Source organism: Pelophylax lessonae (assembly GCF_965119305.1).
Source record: "Pelophylax lessonae genome assembly, chromosome: 2".
In the NCBI taxonomy this organism is placed as follows: Eukaryota; Metazoa; Chordata; class Amphibia; order Anura; family Ranidae; genus Pelophylax; species Pelophylax lessonae.
The window spans coordinates 41,035,440-41,059,365 of record NC_138769.1 but is presented as its reverse complement, the minus strand read 5'-3'; the positions used below and the strand labels follow the sequence as shown (position 1 = coordinate 41,059,365).

At 44.3% G+C, this 23,926-nt stretch overlaps 1 protein-coding gene across 2 annotated transcripts in view; it reads right to left on the bottom strand.

Moving 5' to 3' along the window:
• PDZK1 (PDZ domain containing 1) overlaps nt 1–13,223 on the bottom strand; it is a 65,458-nt gene extending 52,235 nt beyond the window's left edge. For both annotated transcript variants that reach the window (XM_082244255.1, XM_082244256.1), the window contains exon 1: nt 13,137–13,223. The gene's annotated coding sequence lies outside the window, so the exon portion shown is untranslated. The remainder of the gene's footprint in view (nt 1–13,136) is intronic.
• Nucleotides 13,224–23,926: the final 10,703 nt, after the last annotated feature.

Here is a 23,926-nt window from a genome sequence, read left to right as displayed (position 1 = left end):
TAGGGGTGGAATCATGGAACCCTGTTCTGAGGTTGGTAGGGATGGAATCATGGAACCCTGTTCTGAAGTGGGTAGGGGTGGAATCATGGAACACTGTTCTGAGGTGGGTAGGGGATGGAATCATGGAACCCTGTTCTGAGGTGGGTAGGGGATGGAATCATGGAACACAGTTCTGAGGTGGGTAGGGGATGGAATCATGGAACACAGTTTTGAGGTGGGTAGGGGATGGAATCATGGAACACTGTTCTGAGGTGGGTAGGGGATGGAATCATGGAACACTGTTCTGAAGTGGGTAGGGGATGGAATCATGGAACACTGTTCTGAGGTGGGTAGGGGATGGAATCATGGAACACAGTTCTGAGGTGGGTAGGGGTGGAATCATGGAACACTGTTCTGAGGTGGGTAGGGGTGGAATCATGGAACCCTGTTCTGAGGTTGGTAGGGATGGAATCATGGAACCCTGTTCTGAAGTGGGTAGGGGTGGAATCATGGAACACTGTTCTGAGGTGGGTAGGGGATGGAATCATGGAACCCTGTTCTGAGGTGGGTAGGGGATGGAATCATGGAACACAGTTCTGAGGTGGGTAGGGATGGAATCATGGAACCCTGTTCTGAGGTTGTTAGGGATGGAATCATGGAACCCTGTTCTGAAGTGGGTAGGGGTGGAATCATGGAACCCTGTTCTGAAGTGGGTAGGGGTGGAATCATGGAACACTGTTCTGAGGTGGGTAGGGGTGGAATCATGGAACCCTGTTCTGAGGTGGGTAGGGGATGGAATCATGGAATACTGTTCTGAGGTGGGTAGGGATGGAATCATGGGACACTGTTCTGAGGTGGGTAGGGGTGGAATAATGGAACACTGTTCTGAGGTGGGTAGGGGATGGAATCATGGAACACTGTTCTGAGGTGGGTAGGGGATGGAATCATGGAACACTGTTCTGAGGTGGGTAGGGATGGAATCATGGGACACTGTTCTGAGGTGGGTAGGGGTGGAATAATGGAAGACTGTTTTGAGGTGGGTAGGGGGTGGAATCATGGGACACTGTTCTGAGGTGGGTAGGGGTGGAATCATGGAACACTGTTCTGAGGTGGGTAGGGGTGGAATCATGGAACACTGTTCTGAGGCGGGTAGGGGGTGGAATCATGGAACCCTGTTCTGAGGTGGGTAGGGGGTGGAATCATGGAACCCTGTTCTGAGGTGGGTAGGGGATGGAATCATGGAACACTGTTCTGAGGTGGGTAGGGGTGGAATCATTGAACCCTGTTCTGAGGTGGGTAGGGGTGGAATCATGGAACCATAGGAACTGTCCACGTGAAAGTGCTTATTAATGGAACCCTGAATTGTTTGCCTTTGTTGATCTCTTCTAAAAATGCTAGTTGCCTGGCTTATGTGCTGGTCTATTCTACATACCTGACCAAGAATAAGGCACACCAAGGCACACATCTATTCATCTGTTATATGTGCCCTACTGCATTCTTGTTTTCGGGTCAGCAACTCAAAGCTTTAAAAGCTAATAGGTAGCAAGCAGTGTTGGAAGGAGTTCAGAAATGGCAATGCACAAATTAAAAGCCCGGGCGTGTTTAACCGGCCCATGCATATATACTGTGGCACAGCAGCCCTTCAGCGCGAAATCACGTACCGTTACGTCTTTTTTTCTCGGGTCTGGGGCTCACATGTGCGCGGCCAGCAACTTGCTTCCACTGTGATTGAACACAGCTGGAGCCAATCAGTGGATCCGGCGGACCCGATGCTCGCCAGCACCTGGCGATCATTTCAGAGAGAGGCAGAACGGCGATCTGCCTAAATAAACAAGGCCGCCGTTCTGTCAGAGGGAAAGATAGAGATCTTGTGTTCTTGCAAAGCAGGAACACAGATCTCTGTCTTCCCCCATTTAAAGCACCGCCCCCACAGTTAGAAAGCACTCCCAGGGAACACATTAAACCCCCTGATCTCCCTTGATTTTAGCCCCTTCCCTGCCAGTGTCATTAGTACAGTGACAGTGCATTTTTTAGCACTGATTACTGTGTTGGTGTCACTGGCCCCTAAAAAGTGTCACTTGTGTCAGATTTGTCCGCTGCAATGTCGCAGTCCTGCTAAAAATCACGGATCACTGCCAATACTAGTAAAAAAAAATAAAAATCCATAAATCTATCCCATAGTTTGTAGACACTATAACTTTTGCACAAAACCATTAATATACACTTATTAGGATTTTTTTTAACCAAAAATATGTAGCAGAATACATATTGACCTAAATTTATGAAGAAATTAGAATTTTTAAATTTTTTTATATATATATATATATATTTATTTTTAAACAAAAAATAAAAACGGCAGAGGTGATCAAATACCACCAAAAGAAAGCTGTATTTGTGAGGAAAAAGGGACATCAATTCTGTTTGGGTACAGCGTCGCACGACCGCGCAATTTTCAGTTAAATTAAGGTAGTAACATATTGCAAAAAAATGGCCTGGTCATGAGAGGGGTAAACCTTCCGTAGCTAAAGGGGTTAAAATCTCCTGCAGTGGCCTTAACCTTTTGGCTGGTCATAGATAACTTGATAAAAAAAAAGCAATTGTTATTGCACAAATACATATTCTTATTAATAGAGAAAAGAAAAGAAGCCTTGAACACGTTTGTGTTACCTCCATCCTTTAACAAATCGGGAAGAGGATTGCAATAAAAAGTCCATTGAATCCAGCCCATGCCTTACTATATATAATCTAAATAAACATGGGTTCTATAATGCCTCGTTTCCACTGAGCGGAACGGTTCGGGTCGGTACAGTTTGGAAGGGTTAGAATGGTCCGGTCTATTCAGGTGAGCGTTTCCACTGCAAGTCGGGCCACCAGGGACCATGCGGGGTTTACACCAAATGAGGTGTTTGTTTTGCTCTTTCATTTGACGTGAGCATTGATGGTTTCCTGTCCGCCAATCAGAGGACTCTATCGTGGTACGCCAGTAGCTCCGCCCTAACCGTACCGTACCATTTCCTATGGCCCTACATCTGAAGCAGGGCCAGGAATGGTGCGGTTTGGTTCGGTTGTATGGGCCACTTTCATAATGGAAACACTCAAATTAGCGCACCGTACCGAACAGACCCGAACCGATCCGCTCAGTGGAAACGAGGCATAAGTGAACATGATAGTGGGTCATCAAAAAGTACAGAATTGAAAGCATTACCAGCATGTAGGCAGGTGCAGTCTGTTGTCTCCTCTGCAGGTGGCGCAATGCAGAGGGAGAGGAAGTCTTGAGGAACATGGTTCCTCTATGGTTTCCCGAGTCACTAGGGCAGTAATCTAATTAGATGCTGGTTGCCCATGTGACTCTGGTGGCCATCTTGGGTGTGAGTAGAGACTATTTAGGACCCTGGCTCCTGGGTTTGGCCGAATCTGTGTGTGGGGTAGTGTAGGGACAGTTTTAGCGACAAGGAAAGGCTCCAGGCGAGTAGGAAAAGCTTAGGGCTCCGCAATCTCCTTAGACATTTTCCTGTTTGGACACATAACAGCCAGGCTGCATTCTGCCCCTCCAGACAAATGGTGTCAGTTCGGCTGATTCCTACTCCGCTACACTCTGTTGGCATCCGTAAGTATTCCCGGTTTGGCCTTCTACCACCGCGTTTGTTGTGAACTGTTTGCCTTTACTTTAATACAAGTTATACTATCTACACCTGGACTGTGTGTGTATTATGGCCACCGCACCACGCTGCTCTCACCCACATTTACTCCTAACCAATAAAGTACAAACTGGCGTAGCCTGAACAAAGGGTCTTTGGAGGTCATGAAACCTTAATATTTTGCACTATGGCGGTGACAAAAAAAATTTCCATTTTGTCCTTTATGACATGCTGTCAACACTTTGAGTTTGGGGACTGAAGTATGTCACAGCAACCCAAACTATTGTCCATTGAGGAGAACTGAGGCAGATCTCAGTTTACTACAGAAAGTCAAGATCTTCCGAATCTGTCAGGATCTATGGGTGTTTTTTCTGTAAATAAACAGAAGGAAATGTGCATTTATTGCAATGATGTATTGAACATGAATAATGCTGTTGTTCACACGGTACATAATTATGCTGGGATCCACAGTTCCACTGCTTAGTCCAATTTGTCATTCATTCAGTACACTTCTGTCTTGAGTTCAGCATTCCCGCTTGCCTAGTCTGGTCTTCTGTTTCCTCCTGTATTCTCCTGTACCATGATACAGCCCAGAGGCGTAACTAGAACCTTCAGGGCCCCGATGCAAGAAACCATGAAGGGCCCCCCAGACCCCTGGCCGGGGCCCTTCCCTTCAAGCCCGGGGCTCTTCCCACTAATCCTGGGGCTCTTTAATCTCATTGCATGGCCTTTTATTATGGTCCCGCAGCAGGATCCTTTCACAAGTTCTGCAGTGGGCCCCCTTCCTGCAATCTTGGGGCCTCCCCACAGTGGTGAAATGCCAGGGCCCGGTCGCAAGTGTGACCTTTGAGATCCTAGAAGTTCACCCACTGGTTTGCTACCGGGCCCCCTGGAGCATGGGGCCCGGTAGCGATTGCAACCCCTGCAACCCCTGTAGTTACGTCCCTGATACAGCCTGCTCTGGAGTGCTCTGCAGTTTTAGGTCTCTCTCTAAAGCACAGTTCCCTTCTTCACTGCTGCCACTAGAACTCCCTTGTATTCATTTTCTTCTCCAGGTGCAGGTTAGTCTCCACACAATAGAGCAGGATGAACTTAGGGGTTCCCAATTCAAACGATGGAGCCAGGTTTTTCTTTGTAGAAAAAAAAAGGTTCACTCTGGCCTTGTATTCATTACAGAGTACTGTGATATCCACAAGATCCCCATCTCTCTCCCATCCTCATCTCTCATTTTGGAACTCTTTAAAGCGGTAGTAAACTCTAATGACAAAAAAAAAACCCTGCAAGACAAAGGCATAATGAGCTAGTATGCATCGCATGAATTACTTACCTTAGAACGAAGCCCCGACACGGACCCCCGGACACCGCTGTGGGAGCGGACATGATCCCACAGCGTCTCTTCCGGGTTCCGCGGCTCCGGCGCTGTGAGTGGCCGCAGACGCGATGACGTCACTCCTGCGCATGCGCACGGGAGTAATTTTCCGGCAATTCCCGGCAAGGAACTCTGAAGGTCCGCACTCGTCAGCGGCAGCATGCAGTGGTAATATCTCCTAAACCGTGCCGGTTTAGGAGATATTAATTGTACCTACAGGTAAGCCTTATTATAGGCCTTATTATAGACTTACCTGTAGTTAAAAGTCAAAAAAAGTGGTATACTACCGCTTTAACAGACTCTGGAGTAATCAAATTTTGGCAATCTAGATGTCAGAGGGACATTTAATCTAATTGGGATCTAGGAAGGTGACATGCATTAAATGGCCTTCAACACCAGGGATGGGCATTACAAGTACCGTGTGATGTTCTTTGGATTAGGCTATGCACTGATAGAGTTTCAGAATTTCATCACTGAGGTCTACCATGACCTTCTGTATACTTGTGTTATAGCAGCATACTTAGATGAAAGTGTTGTCTTCTCCCCAGACCTGTGCACCCATTGTCCTTATGTGAATCCGTCCTACCATGGCTTTGTGTCAACAGTCTCTATGCCAATTTGGAGAAATGCCTTTTCCCAGCTCTGTGGATTTTTGGATGCTGAGAGAAACAAGCCCATTGGGGACTGAGACTCTTGGCTAATAAACTTGCCTTGATTTGTGATATCTACTGAAAGGTTTCCCACATTGCATCATTCGACAGTGTAAACAGATCACAAAAAGCTTAATATCTGCAATCAGCTTGGTGATTGTTTCTGCCACTTCTCATTTCTAGCACTCCCCATGTTCCCCCAGGGAAAAAGTTGGGCAGATGATTCTAAACTTTCTGGACATCTTGGTACACAATGTGTTTATGATCTCCTTCAACACTGGTAGCCACCAAGGATGTCAATGACTACAAGTATGTTCATGTGTGAAATCCAAGTCACCAACTTTTGCCCCTGCTAATTTATTCTTTCCTCTGCCTGTTCCAGATGAACCTTAGAAATGTATTTCAATGGATTTTATCTCCAATTTTTCTCCCTCAGCCGGTTCCACCATCATCTGGGTTTTCCAAAATGTGTCAGCCGACTCCCCTCCCAGGACTGCCTTCTGTTCCCACCCTGGCATCAGGGGAAGACTGGGCCAGGGGGCAGGGGGGAAATTGCCCCCTGGGCCTCTCCGATGCCTCATAAAAAAGGCTGCACCACTTCTGCCACAGACATGACTAAAGGATTCCTGGTGAAGTGAAATGTCCCTGCCGCTGACCCAATGAGTGCAGGTTGAAGACAAGGACAGAGCATAGGCCTCCCCCCCCCCCCCCTCCTGCATAGATGGTGTAAACTGTGTCTGAGCAGAGACCGGTCCCATGTCCCACTGGACACTCTTCTGCTCTAGCCAGCCCCAACCGAACTGTCCTAGCTCCCCCCAACCTCCCCCTGCTGGCCAGACCAGGAACACCGGTTCAGCCAGTAAGTAGAGAATATCTGCAGCAGGGTTTCAGCCTATAATGGGAGTCAGAAGGAGGATTGGGATAGTGGGAGGGGTGGTAAGGGAAAGTGGGGGGGGGGGGGGGCGAGATGCTGCCCCATGGGCCTCTGGTTTGTACTTGCCCCCTTGGCCCGAAAGTTACCAATCTGCCCCTGCCTGGCATCAATCTTCATCAGGGAAGTCTTACACCTCCTTGCTCTCCTACATTGTCTCTGACAGGAAGCTCTAATTGATGGCATGCTTTTGGAGAGCTCTGGCCCAGTTTTTTGAAGTCATATTGGACTTTGGTCCTGTCTTGCTTCCACAGTCCCCCGGTCAAACAAAAAGGGTAATCAAAATGTAATTCAATCTGTTCCGGTCAGGATGACTGGGATGATCTATTATCCGGGGCAATGTTCACCCTAAATAACCACACCAATGCCCTTTACTTACAGAGATCATCATTCTGTATCATTTCTATCTGTCCTCTCATGCCCGATGTAACTGAAACCAAAAAAACATTTAACTACATACTGGCAAAGATTTCCAAAAATCTACATCTGGCAGCTTTGAGGTACAACAGAGCTGCAGATTATCATATCACCTTAGGGATCCCAGACTCCTGCTGGGCGACAAAGCCTGGCTTTCTACCAAACAAACTCGCCTTTGAGTACCTGGAATGAAATTTGCTCGCTGCTTCATTGTCACCTTTGCCATCGTCCCCAAAATGAATCAAGTTACCTACAAACTCTGAATGTCTCACTTCTTTCCATGTCTTCTCTTCAAAACCAGCCGCTGGTGCTACCACGTAAAGTGTGTGCTTGTCTCAATTAAGAGCATTTCATGGGTGAGGGACACAAAGGTGACACAGGAGGGAGCTCCAGCACACAGCCTGTGATTGACAGCCTCAGCTCTGTTCCTGTGTGCTGTGTGAAAGGGGGGCGTGTCCCTTCCCTTCAATCAGCTCTCAGAGCTCTCCTCGCTGAGCTCTGCAGTGTGTAACTTCAGCTCCTCTACCCTTTTTTTCTGACAGCTCAGACACGCTTTATAAATTCAGGTCTTTGAACGGATAAAGAGAAGAAAAGATTGCAGATAAACAGGTAGAACTTATAGCAGGATTTATTTAATCTCTGTATATCACATGAGGCCAGTCACTTCACTGGGTATTTGTAGGCATTTACAACCACTTTAAACTTCGAACCCTGGTGACCTGTTCATGCACGGGTTCACTTCATTCACCGTCATGATAAAGAGATGTGCAACCCTTTCTTTGTTTTGCTCAGAATTTCCATTCTTAAACAATATTCTGCTTTCCTATAAGAATATTCCTTTATTTTCCTTCAGGATTTACCTAAGAAGAATCACACAAGCGATGCCACAAGTTTGGTTGTGTCCGATCTTTGGCCTTTATATAATCCTAGACTGGAAAGTGACACTTCAGGGGAAAATATGAAGCTTATCATAGCTCACTGCAAAGTCTAAAGTGCTTGAAAATTTGCAGATATAAGGCCAAATTTATTGAACGATAACGATCGTTACTTCTCATAATGACCCTTATTAAAAAGTGAGAGAAAACGTTTGCTGCAAATGTCAGCCAACACAGACTGTTACAAAAGTTATAGCTACCGTAAGTGAAATAAGCCTAGAGATTAACCATGACTAGTTAATTAGTTGCCTCTCTATACAAGTATTATTAATCAGTTATGAAGTGTTATCCATATACTAAAGTTATCTAAAGATAACATGATTTCCATATAGTTACCTAATAATTAATACCTTAAAAAGAGACCCTGTCATGTCCTCAATGAAATCAAACCAGCAAGGGAAGAGGTAGTATGATCACCTCTCCAGTGGGCCATGTCTCTTGTGCACCAATTAGGCCCCGTTCACATAGGGGCGATCCGACTTCGGGTGGCGACCTCCGAGGTCGCGGTGCGAGCAGCGCGCCGCGACCTCGGAGCGGCCGCCACGGACTTCATAACATTGAAGTCTATGGCGGTCGCCTCCGGGTCACCCCAAAGAAGCTCCGGACCCTTTTTCTAAGTCGGAGCGACTTGTGTCGCTCCTATTAGAATGGGTCCGCAGCTTCCCTATGGAACGCGACCTACGGCGACCTGTGAGGCGACCAGGTCGCCTCACAGGTCGCCTTAGTGTGAACGGGGGCTTACAAACCCCCTTTACCTAAATATTAGTTAAACAAGATTAGGGCTTGTCAGCATAACAAAACTCCCAAATATCCGTTGCACTCATGGATGACTCGCCCGCAGTGGTGGCCCATCCATTGGGGGCGCAGGGGTGCCGCCCCTCCATCCATGCACCCGGCCCCCTAATCTACATGCAGGGCGCCGGACGCATGGATTCCAATAGGGGATTTTTTTTTTGAAGCACGTGATTAGAGCCAGAGGCTCTAATAGGCTTCAAAAAAGGGTGGGCTCGGGGCGCAGAGCACTGTGCCCTGAGCCCACCCAGTTGTATGGCAATAGCGAATAAATATTCGCTATTGTCACACTGACTCTCCTCCCAGTCAATCAGGAAGAGGGTTGTGAGACCCCTTTCCCGATTGGACAAAAGAAATAGCGATCGAATGGCCAGAAAGAGGCAGAAGACACGCGGCTGGAGGAGCAGCACAGTGGCTCAGCCATCCAACACTCCCCGGCTCGAACAGGAGGAGGTAAGGAGGCAGACCATTCAGGGGTGGGGGAGGGAATGTGTTGCGTGCTGACTGACCGACCGGGGGGGGGGGGTGCATTGGTTTGCCCCCCCCCTCCCCTGAATTACCGAGCACCAGCCACCACTGCCCGCCCACCTACCAAATATTCTGACCTTTAACTTCCCTCCCCACTTCCAGTGTCAGCTCCTGTTCCTAACACTGTATTACCATCAGCTTGAGCCAGTGCTCCACCACCATCAGCTCCCATTAAACTCCCATCTCCCTCCTTTCCACCATCACCTCTCATCAGTGGTGGGATTCAAAAATTTTAGTAACCAGTTCCGACTTTCAAGCATGGTGTAATTTTTTTTATCTAATGTCAGTTAGGGGTCCGATCTGTCTGCTGCAATGTTGCAGTCCTGCAAAAATTGCAGATCGCCGCCATTATTAGTAAAAAAAAATAAATAAAAATGACATTAATCTTTCCCCTACTTTGTAGACGCGATAACTTTTGAGAAAACCAATCAATATACACTTATTGGGATTTTTTTTTTACCAAAAAAATGTAGCAGAATACAAATTGGCCTAAAAGGATTAAAAAAAATTATTTTTTTATTTTTTCTGGGAATGTTATATAGCAGAATGTGCAAAATATTGTTTTTTTCCCCCAGAAATGTCACTCTTTTTTTGGTTTATAGCGCAAAAAATAAAAATCGCAGATGGTGAACAAATACCACCAAAAGAAAGCTCTATCTGTGCAGAAAAAAATAAAAAATGTATTTGGGTACAGCGTCGCACAACCGCGCAATTGTCCGTTAAAGTAATGCAGTGCCGAATCGCAAAAAATGGCCTGGTCATTAAGGGGGTAAATTCTTGCGGTCCAGAAGTGGTTAAAAGTGCAGTCACTTCTTGAGGGTCATCTAGGATATAGAATTGTTACCATTTGCTGCGATGAATAAAATCATATATTGTTTTTATCATATACTTACTAGTATAGCTAGCTAGCAATCTCCTCTCCACATCCAGCCATACGTCACGTGGTGCTGCTAAACCGCGCTAAAGGAAGTGGGTGGAGGCGGAGCCAAATCTGAGTGGGTGGCGTGGAGGAGGAAGAAGTGACATCACTGGTTTCTAGATGCCAAGCGTCTCCGCTCTAGCAACCAATGCTGTGTGTGTGGGATCCCACAGCAGAGAGAGAGAGAGGCCAGCCAGAACTAGTGGAGTCGGATGGTAGGGTCACCGTCTGCTGAACAGTAAGTCTAAATGGAGTGACAGACTGACAGTGACCCCCCCCCCCTTCTTTGGCAGCTTGCATCTCCAGCTTGCACCGGTTCGGTGAACTTGTAAAATATTAGTAACAGGTTTGCACGAACCGGTGCAAGCCGACCGAATCCCACCACTCTGCCTCTCATCCATCTCAATCATCAGCTCTTGTTTCCTCAACCAGTAGGGGCCATATAATGTGAGGGGTTGCCTAATCAATCAATTAAATTTGTAATTGGTCAGACAGTGCACTTAAATAGTCCTTACTAAGGCTGGCCCTAGACGGAGAGAAAGAGATAGTGTTGACAGTGGAATCCCTCCCGCCAAGCTCCAATCATAGGAGGTATCAGCCTGCACATGACATCAGTAGTTACTGGAAGTGATGACCAAAGCATGTCTCAACGTGTTTCACCAATCGGCATCCTCAGGAAGCTACCTGAGGATGCCGATTGGCAAAATGTGTTGAGACAGGAAGCTTCCTAAGGATGCTGATTGGCAAAACGTGTTGAGGCAGACTTTGGCTATCACTTCCGGTAACCACTGACGTCACGTCCGGGTCCTTACTTTCTGTGTTTGGAGCTCACGCCATCATAGGTGGGAGAGGAGTGGCGTGGCTTCCTATTAATGATTATCAGACTGTATATTTTTATTGCCCTTATTGGCACCAAAAAACATAAGTGCAATATATCCTGTTTTTGACCGGATTTTTATGGTAATTAACACTATAACACTATGAGTATTTCTCCTGTTGTTTGATATCTCCTGTGAGCTGTGGAGAAGCGAAGAATGTTGATACTTGGCCACCTTTTCTGGGAATCCAATGGGAGGAGCGCATACCTAAAGCAGTGGAATTCCTTCTGCTGTCATATAAAGCGCCTATTGACCTTCCTAGGTTCAGGGGTCAACATTTTCTGGTGAGTGAGCACTTCACACTTATGTGGTTGCGCCACCGACTGGTTTTAAGTGAACAATTATCACAAGAATAATTTCCATCTAGGAGTCCTTGGACAGCGGAGGCTCTCATGCACATCGCTGGATCAAGAGGGGGGCTCAGGTGAGTATTGGGGGGGGCCTCTTACCAGTCCAGCTGCTTGGGAGACTTGGGGAGGCACTTGTGCGCTGGTGGACTCTTTAAGTTTGCTAGTGAGGACAGTTGGACCTAGAGCAAGGGTCTTCAAACTATGGCCCTCCAGTTGTTCAGGAACAACACTTCCCATCATGCCTGTGTGTGTCTGTGAATGTCAGAGTTTTACAATTCCTAATGGGATGTGTAGTTCTGCAACAGCTGGAGGGCCGTAGTTTGAGGACCCCCTGACCTAGAGGCACTGCTTCCAGAGGATAGGTATTTTCTAAAGATATGTTGGTGGAGCTCTAGACCCAAGGACAGCTCATCATTCATTTCTTAAAGGCATCTCCCTGTAAACCGGGGTGTACCTGGAGGTTCCAAGACTGGTCAAAGCAGTATGTAGAGAATAAGAGCACCACATGGTTATACTAAGTCCAGTGAAAGTTTATCTTGACAACAGGTCAAAAGATACAGCCAACATGTTTTGAGGGCTCAAAACTCAACTTTTCTCATGGTGAAGGATAAGATACCATAAAACATTATAAATGGAAAGATCTAAAATAGCAAACACACCGCCTATTGTAAAGGTGTGGTGTGCCATTGCAAAGATAGATAAAAAAAAAGTACATATAAAATAATAAAATGGTAATACTATTGTAAATGAAAGGTAGCAATCTATCCCCAAAATGCATAGAAGTATTCTCAGACCTATTGCCAAGGTAAACTTTTACTGAACTTAACATAAATTTATGATGCTCTCTTCCTTTACATATTGGGGGAGATTTACTAAAACTGGTGCACACAGAATCTGGTGCAGCTGTGCATAGAAACCAATCAGCTTCTAACTTTAGCTTGTTTAATTAAGCTTAGACAATAAAACCTGGAATCTGATTGGTTACTATCTAAACCAGATTCTGTGTGTACCAGTTTTAGTAAATCTCTCCACTGTTTCCAACACTCCATGGAGATTGATATTTGGAGGGGGGGGCATCTAATAGCTAAAGTACATTTTTGTCTTTAGGTCTATTTTAAGTGCATTTTTGCATACATTAAAAAGCATTCATGGTCTATAATTACGTGATTTTACATGCAAGTTCAGATACATCTTTAATGCGTGGTTCCTAGAGGGATAGTAGAATTTTACAACAGGGCGAGCTACATTTTTTTTTTTTTTTTCAAAAGGCATCATACAAAAATTCACTAGTATGAATTTTAGCACTAAAGACGGCAATATAGATCTCTTGGGTGCAACAACCAAAAAAAAAGGGTGACAGGTCCTCACAATTGTTTTTTTACTGGACGTCAACCTTAGTATTGTACTGAACACATAAATACTGCAGAGTAAAGCTGACCTGATGAAAGGGGTTATTTTCCCAGTCAACAATATGAAAGAAGTACAATTTTAGAGGAGCACAAAGCACAATACAAACAGCCCTTTAGGATAAATACATTAAATGTAAATATTTTACATTTCCTAAAATCCTCAACATGTGCATTATGGCTTTGCTCTATTTCTGGCTCTTTGGTTGTTAATGCTCCTATAATGCAAAAATAATGCACTACACTCAGTTTAATGACCTGCAAATTATAATTATTCAATATGCAAAACTAAAAAACAAATTCTATCCCCTCTCTGCATAAGCTGAGCAGAAAATCAGACTTACCTTTAGGATGTCAGGGGGGAGGCTGGCTCTGAGTTCTCTTAGAGAGCGATAGAAGTCTTACCTTGAGTTGGCACCGAGCACTTGGACTTTGGTTGTTCAAAGGTTGATTTAAAAGATGATCTATTTAACTCTACTCTAGTGGATAACCTGCAATTTATATCCACTCTGGATTCGATCATGCTACATTTTTCTATTCTGTTATATTATATAAGCCTTTGCTATTTATGATTTTATAGGCAAAGTTGTTACATAGCTGCTCCCTTTGATTTTATTAGCCACTTTTATCAAATACACCTCTCATAAGGTAGTACTGTCCTTATTATCCAATGCACTTTTTTTTTTTTTTTGTTACATATGTGGTTTCATGTTTATGCAGCTTGTAGTGCTAAGGAATTGACCCTGTTTTGGTTCAATGCACAAAGCATTAAAGCAGTTGTAAACCGCGGATGTTTAGAAAAAAAAAAAAAACTGTAAGGCAATGGCATAATGTGCTAATATGCTAATATGCAGCACATACTAGCACATTATGAAATACTCACCTTGGAAGGAAGAAGCACTTTACTGTCACCGCTGAGAGGGCTGACATGTTCCCCTGGTCTTTCTTATGGGTTTGCCCGCATCGGCTATGTGATTGGCCGCAGCGACAATGACGCCACTTCGGCGCAAGCAAGCCCACGCTTTTGGCACACATCTCTGAAGGTCCTGCAAGGTATGCCAGATTTTCAGAGTGAATTCCCCAGTAATGTAACAGGCTGCATCCAGGGTGAATATCTGCTAAACGGTGCACATTTAGGAGATATAAATTTTACCTACGGGTAAGCCTTATTATAGGCCTACCTGTAGGTAAAAATTACCAAGCGGAATTTACTACCACTTTAAGTCTAGGTTCACATCTATAAAGGTGGCAGTTGATGCAATTTCTGGCACGTGTTGCTGTTTTGCATTTTTGAACATGCGTTTTGATGCTTTTGCATTTTTTTAGCCTAAGTGTTAGGGTTAAGGGCTAGGGTTAAATGTTAGGGTTAGGGTTCGAGATAGAGTTAGGGTAAGGATTACAGATAGGGTTAGAGTTAAGTTTAGTGGTAATTGTTAGGGTTAGAACGCTAACCCTTAGAATTACCACTAACCCCAACGCTAACAATTACCGCTAATCCTAACTCTGTCTCTAAACCTAACTCTATCTCTAAAAAGGATAGGCCAATGGTTCGGCCCGAGTATGAGTTCGGGTTGAACATTGGCTGTTTGTCAGTTCGACGAACACCCGAATTATCGGGGCATTCGACCGTTTGTTCGGCCTGCCGAATGACCACAATGCAATGCGCTACCGCACAGTGCATTGGAAGCCCTAATTGGCTAAAGCAATGAAAGCTTGGCCCAATCAGGGCACAGAGCACTGTCAGAGCCATGATTGGAGAAAGTAATGATGACTCTATCCAATCATGGCTCATTACTCTTAGTCCCAACCCACACTGTAAAAGTATTCTTTCGAAAGCGGCCATTTGTAGTGTGATATCGGCGTGGAGAGAGATAGAACAGGGCTCTGTTTAGTGCTACTAGAGTGTTAGTGTGCTATAGTTTGCTATTCTGATTCTAATGTCAGTGCGGAATATTAGTTTAGTGTGCATCTAGTGATAGTTCAGTCAGTGTGAGTGTAGTGACCATTCATTTTTAGTGATGTCGCGAACCTAAAATTCGCCGTTCGCGAACGGCGAACGCGAACATCGGCAAATGTTTGCGAACCGGCGAACCGGGCGAACCGCCATAGACTTCAATAGGCAGGCGAATTTTAAAACACACAGGGACTCTTTCTGGCCACAATAGTGATGGAAAAGTTGTTTTAAGGGGACTAACACCTGGACTGTGGCATGCCGGAGAGGGATCACGCAAAAAAAAGTTCTTAAAAATTATAATTATTTGATAGAGAGCCAATTATTGGAAAAATTAAAAAAAAATAAAAATAAAAAATTTCTTTGGATTTAGCATCTGGGGGGTCTAAAAAGTGTACCTGTGAAGTTTCAGCTCTGTAGCATGTCCAGAACCCCTAAAAAGCAGCATTTTTCTTATATTTTCAGGAATATGGCTTCTCTGCGGCTGGCTTTTTCTCTTGCAGGCATTTATCGGGCATTTTTTTAGGCAGGCATGTCATTTTTTGTATTTAGTGTCTGGGGGGTCTAAAAAGTGTACCTGTCAAGTTTCAGCTCTGTAGCATGTCCAGAACCCCTAAAAAGCAGCATTTTTCTTATATTTTCAGGAATATGGCTTCTCTGCGGCTGGCTTTTTCTCTTGCAGGCATTTAGCAGGCATTTTTTTAGGCAGGCATGTAATTTTTTGTATTTAGTGTCTGGGGGGTCTAAAAAGTGTACCTGTCAAGTTTCAGCTCTGTAGCATGTCCAGAACCCCTAAAAAACAGCATTTTTCTTATATTTTCAGGAATACGGCTTCTCTGCGGCTGGCTTTTTCTCTTGCAGGCATATATATCAGTGGTGGGTGGGCAGTGGCACAGTACACTCTCTGTGGACCTGACAGCAGTCACTGGCACCCAGGCAACTGCAATTTTAAAAAATATATATTTTATTTTACTTTGCAAGCTGCTGTGCCACCTTATATATCAGTGGTGGGTGGGCAGTGGCACAGTACACTCTCTGTGGACCTGACAGCAGTCACTGGCACCCAGGCAACTGCAATTTTAAAAAAATATATTTTATTTTACTTTGCAAGCTGCTGTGCCACCTTATATATCAGTGGTGGGTGGGCAGTGGCACAGTACACTCTCTGTGGACCTGACAGCAGTCACTGGCACCCAGGCAACTGCAATTAAAAAATATATATATATTTTTTTACTTTGCAAGCTGCTGTGCCACCTTATATATCAGTGGTGGGTGGGCACACAGTGGCACTGCAGTGGGCACAGTACACTCTGTGGACCTGACAGTAACTGGCAGCCCAGGCAACTGCAATAATAAAAAATATTTTTTTTTTTCAATTTATTGCAACAAGATGCTGTGCCACCGTATATATATCAGTGGTGGGCAGTGCACTGCAGTGGGTACAGTGCACTCTGTGGACCTGACACAGCACTCATTGCAATTATGACAGAGGAAAAAAAAAATATTTTTTAAAATGCAAGGTACTGTGCCTGTGCCACCCGAAATGAGTGTGGTGTGCACACAGTACAGTCTGTGGTAGGTCTGTGGCCTCTCACACACAGCGGGCAGGCAACTGCAGTGTACAATAGATATATATAGATATATATATAAAGAAAAAACTCTATTACCTTACCAGCCCTTAAAAGGGCTTTTGGGGACACTATATATATATATATGTATATATATAAATAAAAAAAATCCTCAATTACCAGCCCTTAAAAGGGCTTTTGGGGACACTAGATAGATATAGATATATATATATATATATAAGAAGAAACAACTCAATTACCAGCCCTTAAAAGGGCTTTTGGGGACGCTAGGTATATATATATATATATATATATATATATATATATATAAAAAAAAAACCACAAATACCAGCCCTTAGAAGGGCTTTTTGGGGTGCTGATATTACAGCAGTAGTGGACCAAGAACACTGCAAGACCAGGAACACTGACTAACTGTCCCTAGCTTAACAGCAGCAGCAGCAGCAGCAGCAGCAGCTCTCTCCCTACTCTCACTACACACACTGCTTCAGAATGATCTAAGATGGATGCTGCCCTTGCTTATTTATAGGAGGTGGGAGGGTGTGGGAGGGAGGTATGCTGATTGGCTGGAAATGTGTCTGCTGACTGTAAAGTTCAGGGTCAAAGTTTGCCTCAATGATGTCTTATGGGGGGCGGACCGAACATCGCATATGTTCGCCGGCAGCGGCGAACGCGAACATGGTAAGTTCGCCGGGAACTGTTCGCCGGCGAACAGTTCTATACATCTCTATTCATTTTTACTTTAGTGTCAGTTTATTTTGTCAGGGCAGGTTTACTGCATTATAGTTCAGTGCATTATTGCACGTTTAACAAAGTACATTTCTGAGCGTTACTGCACATTTATTTTGTCAGGGCAGGTTTACTGCACTTATAACACAGTATATTTTAGTGTTAGTGCCGTTTAACACAGTATATTTCAGTGCGTTACTGCACATTTAAGGCAGTATATTTCTGTGCGTTACATGCCGTTTAACGCAGTATATTTCAGTGCGTTACTGCACATTTAACGCAGTATATTTCTGTGCATTAGTGCACATTTAACGCAGTATATTTCTGTGCGTTAGTGCATGTTTAATGCAGTATATTTCACTGCGTTACGTGCCGTATAATGTAGTATATTTCAGTGTGTTAGTGCATGTTTAGCACAGTCTATTCCTGTGTGTTACTGCACATTTTAACGCAGTATACTTCAATGCGTTACTGAAGGTTTAATGAGGTATATTTCTGTGTGTTACTGCGTGTATAATGCAGTATATTTCAGTGCATTATGTGTCTTTTAATGTAGTACATTTCAGTGCATTAGTGCACATTTAATGCAGTATATTTCTGTGTGTTACTCTACATTTAACGCAGTATATTTAAGTGCATTACATGGCATTTAACGCAGTATCCTTCTGTGCATTAGTGCACGTTTAACGCAGTATATTTCAGTGCGTTACTGCACATTTAATGCAGTATATTTTTGAGTGTTACTGCATATTTAACGCAGTGTATTTCACTGCGTTAGGGTACATTTAACACAGTATATTTTGGTGCGTTACTGCACATTTAACACAGTATGTTTCTGTACATTAGTGCACATTTAACTCAGTATATTTCAGTGTTTTACTGCACGTTTAACGCAGTACATTTCAGCGAGTTACGTGCAGTTTAATGCAGTATATTTCAGCACATTAGTGCATGTTTAACACAGTATATTTCTGTGCTTAGTGCACGTTTAACACAGCATATTTCTGTGTGTTAGTGCATGTTTAACGCAGTATATTTCAGTGCGTTGCATGCTTTTTATCGCAGTATTTTTCAGTGCGTTAGTGCACGTTTAACGCAGTATATTTTTATGCGTTAGTGCACATGTAACGCATTATATTTTAGTGTGTTACTGCATGATTAACGCAGTATATTTCTGTGCACTTTTACTGCAGTATATTGTAGTGTGTTGGTGGAGTGTGTCTGTGTAGTGAGTACTCAGGTTGATGTGCAGCAAACACCACTTTCCATTGATTAAAATGCATCCACGTACATATTTCCACATCTTTATTACATTTTGTTAAAAAGCACCCCCACCATCATTTCTGGGAGGCCAACAAGGAGAGGCAGACACTCCCATGGCACTGTAAGGGGGCCAGCAGCATATGTGTTCACAGGCAAAGGTGTACGTGGTCAGTCCTCAGGCAGGGCATAATTTCCTCTGTTTAGTGATGTTGCCTGTGCTATCCAGCCGCAACGTTTAGAAGAGGTGGTGGACTGGCTTACCAACCATCCTCATCCTCCGTTACCCAAGCAGAGACTAGTGCGCAGTCTACTGCAGCTGCCAGAGTGGCTAAATCTGCCTCCTTGTCCACAACTATTCCTGTCATAGCCCAAGCATCAGGCATGGAGGAGTCAGCTGAGTTATTTGAACACAGCATCAGCCACTTGCTCCTTGACGGTGCACAGCCATTACTTGATTCAGATGTTGCTTCTGAGGTTGAGGAAGGAAGGAACATAAGTCTACAGAAAGGGGAGAACACTAGTACACAATTTGGCAGTCATGTTCCCCCAGTCACAGCGTATTACCAAGTTGTCTCCAGTGGTAATGAGGATGGAGGAGATGATGATGATGAAGTCACTGACACGACTTGGGTGCCGGACAGATTAGAGGAGGAAAATGAGGGTGAGGCTCAACCCTGATGAGGCAGCCATCATGGATGAGTAGAGAGCAGTCACCCTATTCCATCCAATTGTGTAGCTGTTATCTCCCAGAACCGTTCTCACAGTTTAGCTGTCTGGGCCTTTTTTAGCACACGTGCAGCCGATCACACTGTTGCAATTTGCAAACTTTGTCTCAAGCACATCAAGTGCGGCAACAACACAAGCCATTTGGGTTCCACATGCTTGACAAGACAATTAACTTCCCACCACTCAGCCCGTTGGCAAGAGCACCTGAAAATCACACAAAATTATGCAATTCTGTTCCTCCTTCTTACTCACCTTAGTCTACCCCCACTATACCTCATGACCTCTCAGCAGCCTCCACTGACAAGGATGATGGTATAGCGCAGGGTGTCCCAGGTCCTTGCAGTACATCTGCCAGTAGCACACCACCAGCTGTAGACTATAGCTGGCAAGTTTCTCTAACCTATCTGCTGCAGCGAAGAAAAAAAATACAGTCACTGCCCCCCATAGAGTCTAATGCAAGCTTGTCAAAGATGCTGGCTTTACAACTTGTCTCTTTCTGTCTGTTGGATTCTGCTCCCTTCTGTGAATTTTCAGAATGTGCTGTACCACAATGGCAGGTTCCCAGTCGCTATTTCTTTTTATATGAGGCCATTCCAGTTCTGTACCATCACGTGGAAGGCAATGTTGTGGCATTGTTGGGCAAGGCAGTCAGCTGCAAAGTCCACGTTACTGCTGTCATGTTGTCCAGCAAGAATTGCCAGGACGTTATATTTAGGTCACAGCACACTGGGTAACTCTGCTTGAAATTCAGAAGGATGCAGGGCAGGGCTCAGTGCTGCAGCTTCCACCACGTCTCCATACAGCTGGTGGTGATGATGCGGGATTTGTCAGCTCCACCCCTCCTCCTTCTTCTCCTCCATGCCCTCCTCTGCTGAATTATCCTGCGAACCACAAGTACCCCCTAAGCGTTCAAGGGGCTATTCAATGAGTCAGGCTAAAAGGTGCCATGCAGTGCTTCAGTTGGTGTGTCTAGGGGACAGGAACCACACCGGAGCAGAGATTCTTGCAGCTCTGCAGGGGCAGGCCCAGAGGTGGTTCACACCACGCCAGCTGGAGCCAGGAATGGTGGTGTGCGATAATGGCACAAACCTCATGTCTGCCCTTAGACAGAGAAAGTTGACACATGTGCCATGCCTGGAACATGTCCTCAATTTGGTGGTCCTTTTTGTGTGACTTTCAGCTGCTCTTGCCAAAGGGCTGAGTGGTGGGAGGTTAAATGCCTTGTCAAGCATGTGGTATCCAAATGGCTGGTATTTTTGCCACGCTTGATGTGCATGAGACAAAGTTTGCAAATTGCAACAGTGTGATCAGCTGCACATGTGCTAAAAAATCATCAGTACTGCTTAAATCACAGTGCTGTACAACAGTACTACGTACATCACAGTGCCCGTACATCAGTACCGCTTACATCACAGTGCCTTTATCACAGTGTCCGCACATCAGTGCCGCTTACATCACAGTGTCCCCTACATAACAGTGCCGCTTACATCACAGTTCTCATACATCAGTACTACTTACATATCAGTGCCCCTTACATCACAACTATGTAACTGTCCCTGAGTATGAGGGACTGTCCCTGATTTGGAATAAAGTCCCTCTTTCCTCCTCATTTGTCCCTCATTTTGGTCTGATCTATATACTGTAGTTGTATATAAAATGCACTATTTATCTATCAAAAAGTGTTTTACAGTGCTAAACCTTTAATCTGATTTATAAATTGTTGCATATCTTAATTCCAAAAGCCAATTTAAAGAAATAGTAATGGTAAAAAAAAAAAAAAACTTTTTGGTTTAACCAACTATTTTTTTTTTAGAATACTTCTTTAAGAAGGGCCATGGCAGGAGGTGTGTCCTATGCCTAATGAGGTGTCCCACCCTCAGTCCCATCTTATAAATTTGAGAAGTATGTTATTAGCATAAGCCTAATTTTTTATGCCCAGCCGCCCGCAGTACATACATTACATCATTATTTTGACGCTAAATACTGTTGTTTTAGCAGCAGCTAGCTGCCGTAATCCCGGTATTCTCATGTTCTGGTTCTGGTCTCAGCAGCGCATTTGCCGCGAGATGCCTTTTAGAGGCGGCGGGAGAGGTGCCCTTCCTTGTCATTTGCTCACTTACCGGAGAGATCGGTAAAGGCGGAAACGATCCGATCTGCTGGAGCGATGGGCAGGAAGTCGAGTGAGGGCAAGATGCCCACCACTCAACTCTATGCCCTTGGAGGACCAGAACGATGTCTGACATCACTTCCGCCGAATGACCTTAAAGGGCCAAATCTTTTTCTGTTAAATGTAAAATGACATTTTTTTTTTTTGTGATTTTAAAGGTAAATTAGAGATCTGAGGTCTTTATGACTACAGATCTCTCAATAAAGAGGAACAGTGATGCTTTTTTCTATTACAAGGGCTGTTTACATTCCTTGTAATAGGAATAAAAGTGTTAAAAAAAAATGAAGGGACAGCTAAAAAATAAAAAATTAATGGTAAAATAAATAAGTAAAAAAGTCCCTCCGTGCTCGTGCACAGAAGCGAACGCATATGTAAGTTGCGCCCACATATGTAAACGGTGTTCATATGTGAGGTATCGCCGCAATCATTGGAGTGAGAGCAATAATTCTAGTACTGGACCTTCTCTAAAGCTCTAAACAGATAACCTGTAAAAGTGTTGCCTATGGAGATTTTTAAGTACTGTAGTTTGTCGCCATTCCGCAAGCATGCGCAATTTTAAAGCATGACATGTTAGGTATCTATTTACTTGGGGTAACATCATCTTTCACAATATACAAAAAAATGTGGCTTAAACTTTACTGTTTTGTTTTTTTTTTTGCGATTCGGCACTGCGTTATTTTAACTGACAATAGCGCAGTCATACAACCCTGTATCCAAATAAAAATTTCTTTCCCACAAATAGAGCTTTCTTTTGGTGGTATTTACTCACCTGTGCGATTTTTTTTTTTTTTTTTTTTTGCGCTATAAACAAAAAAAGAGCGACAAAAAACAAAATATAACAATATTTTTCACTTTCTGCTATAAAACATATCCCAATAAAAAAAATGTAAAAATCCAATTTTTTCATCATTTTAGGCCAATTTGCATTCCGCTACATATTTTTGGTAAACAAAAATCCCAGTAAGAATATATTGATTAGTTTTGCGCAAAAGTTATCACGTCTACAAACTCGGGGAAAGATTTATGTCATTTTTATTTATTTTTTTTTTTTTTTACTACTAATGGCGGCAATCTGCGATTTCTAGCGGGACTTTGACGTTGCGGCGGAAAGATCAGAACCCTAACTGACATTTTTGACACTTTTGGGGGGACCAGTGACATTACTACAATAATCAGTATTAAAAATATGCACTGTTACTGTACTAATGACACTGGCAGGGAAGGGGTTAACACCAGGGGCGACCAAAGGGTTAAATGTGTCCCTAGGTGCTTTCTAACTGTATGGGGGATGTACTTATGGAATGAACACAGGGAAATGTGTTCCTAAATAGGAGGAACACATAAGCCCTGTGTTCATTGCTGACAGAACAGCGGTCTGCCATGTTTACAACGGCAGACCACCGTTCTGTCTCCACAGGGAGCGATCGCGGGTGCAGATTAGCTTCCCCTGTGGCAAATGGGCGCACGCAGTTCTGGTGGTGCACGCACGTCCCCACCAGTGTTTACCACAAAGCGAAGTACGGTTACGTCATTTCGCGGGACAGAGCTGACCTACTGAAGTATATGTACTGCCAGCGGTCGGCAAGTGGTTAAAAAAATATGTAATGTTTGGGGGTTCTAAGTAATTTTCTAGCAAAAAAAATACTAATTAAAACTTGTAAGCAAAAAGTTCCAGAAAAGGTCTAAGGTTAAAGTGAATTCTCAACTAAATAAAACATGGAGACATGGATGGATGGGGGAGTTTGCTTTGAATAGTAAAAGTGAATTAAATAGCGTATTCAATGTGTGGTGCTCAGGTACATTTTAAGTTGGCTTTAGTATACATGCATCAAACTTTAGAAGGTTGGGACAGTGAAGAATGGACATCTGCTGGCAGGTGTATTCATTCATTCATCATTCATTTTCCTTAGGATTTTAGATGGGACATTCCTATGCCTGGAGTTGGTCACTACTCGCGGTCCGCACTGCAGGCGGCTGCGAACACCTGAGGATCCCATGCGTGTTTTCATTGTGGTTATGTAAGTGTACACCTTGATTTTTAATAAAGTTTTGCTGGGGTAATGCACTATGGGCCACCTATTTCCTTTGCATATTTCCACCGCTCTATGTATGGGGAGAACCTCCGGAAGAGAATTTAGAGGAATATACTGTATTTACCAGCGTAAAAGATGACTTTTTAACCTAGGAAAATCTTCTCAAAAGTCGGGGGTCATCTTATACGCCGGGTTCGTCTTATAGGGTGATTGCTGGAACTTCGGAGCCGAACTGGAGAATATGCGGTGGGGGGCTCAAAAACGGCCGCGGTATGCCTGGAGTTGTATGCCTGCTTGGATTGGCTCTCCCTGCCTGCCCAGCCCTCCCTGTCTCAGAGACTATGGTATGCCCAGGGTATGGAAAAAAAAGAGAGAGAGAGGCGATGTGACCAGAAAAACATGCCTCTTTGCCGTCCCTTGTATCCTATTACCGTACCTCCTTCTCTGCGTCTCGCTCCTGAGGACTGCAGTAGAGCGGCGCAGGTGAGCATGTGCGTAATCTGAGAGGCAGAGAAGGAGATACGGTAATAGGATACAAGGGCAGGCCAGACAGGTGAAAGAGGCATGCTTTTCTGGTCACATCGCCGCTCTCTCTCTCTTTTTTCCATACCCTGGGCATACTATAGTCTCTGAGACAGGGAGGGCTGGGCAGACAGGGAGAGCCAATCCAAGCAGACTT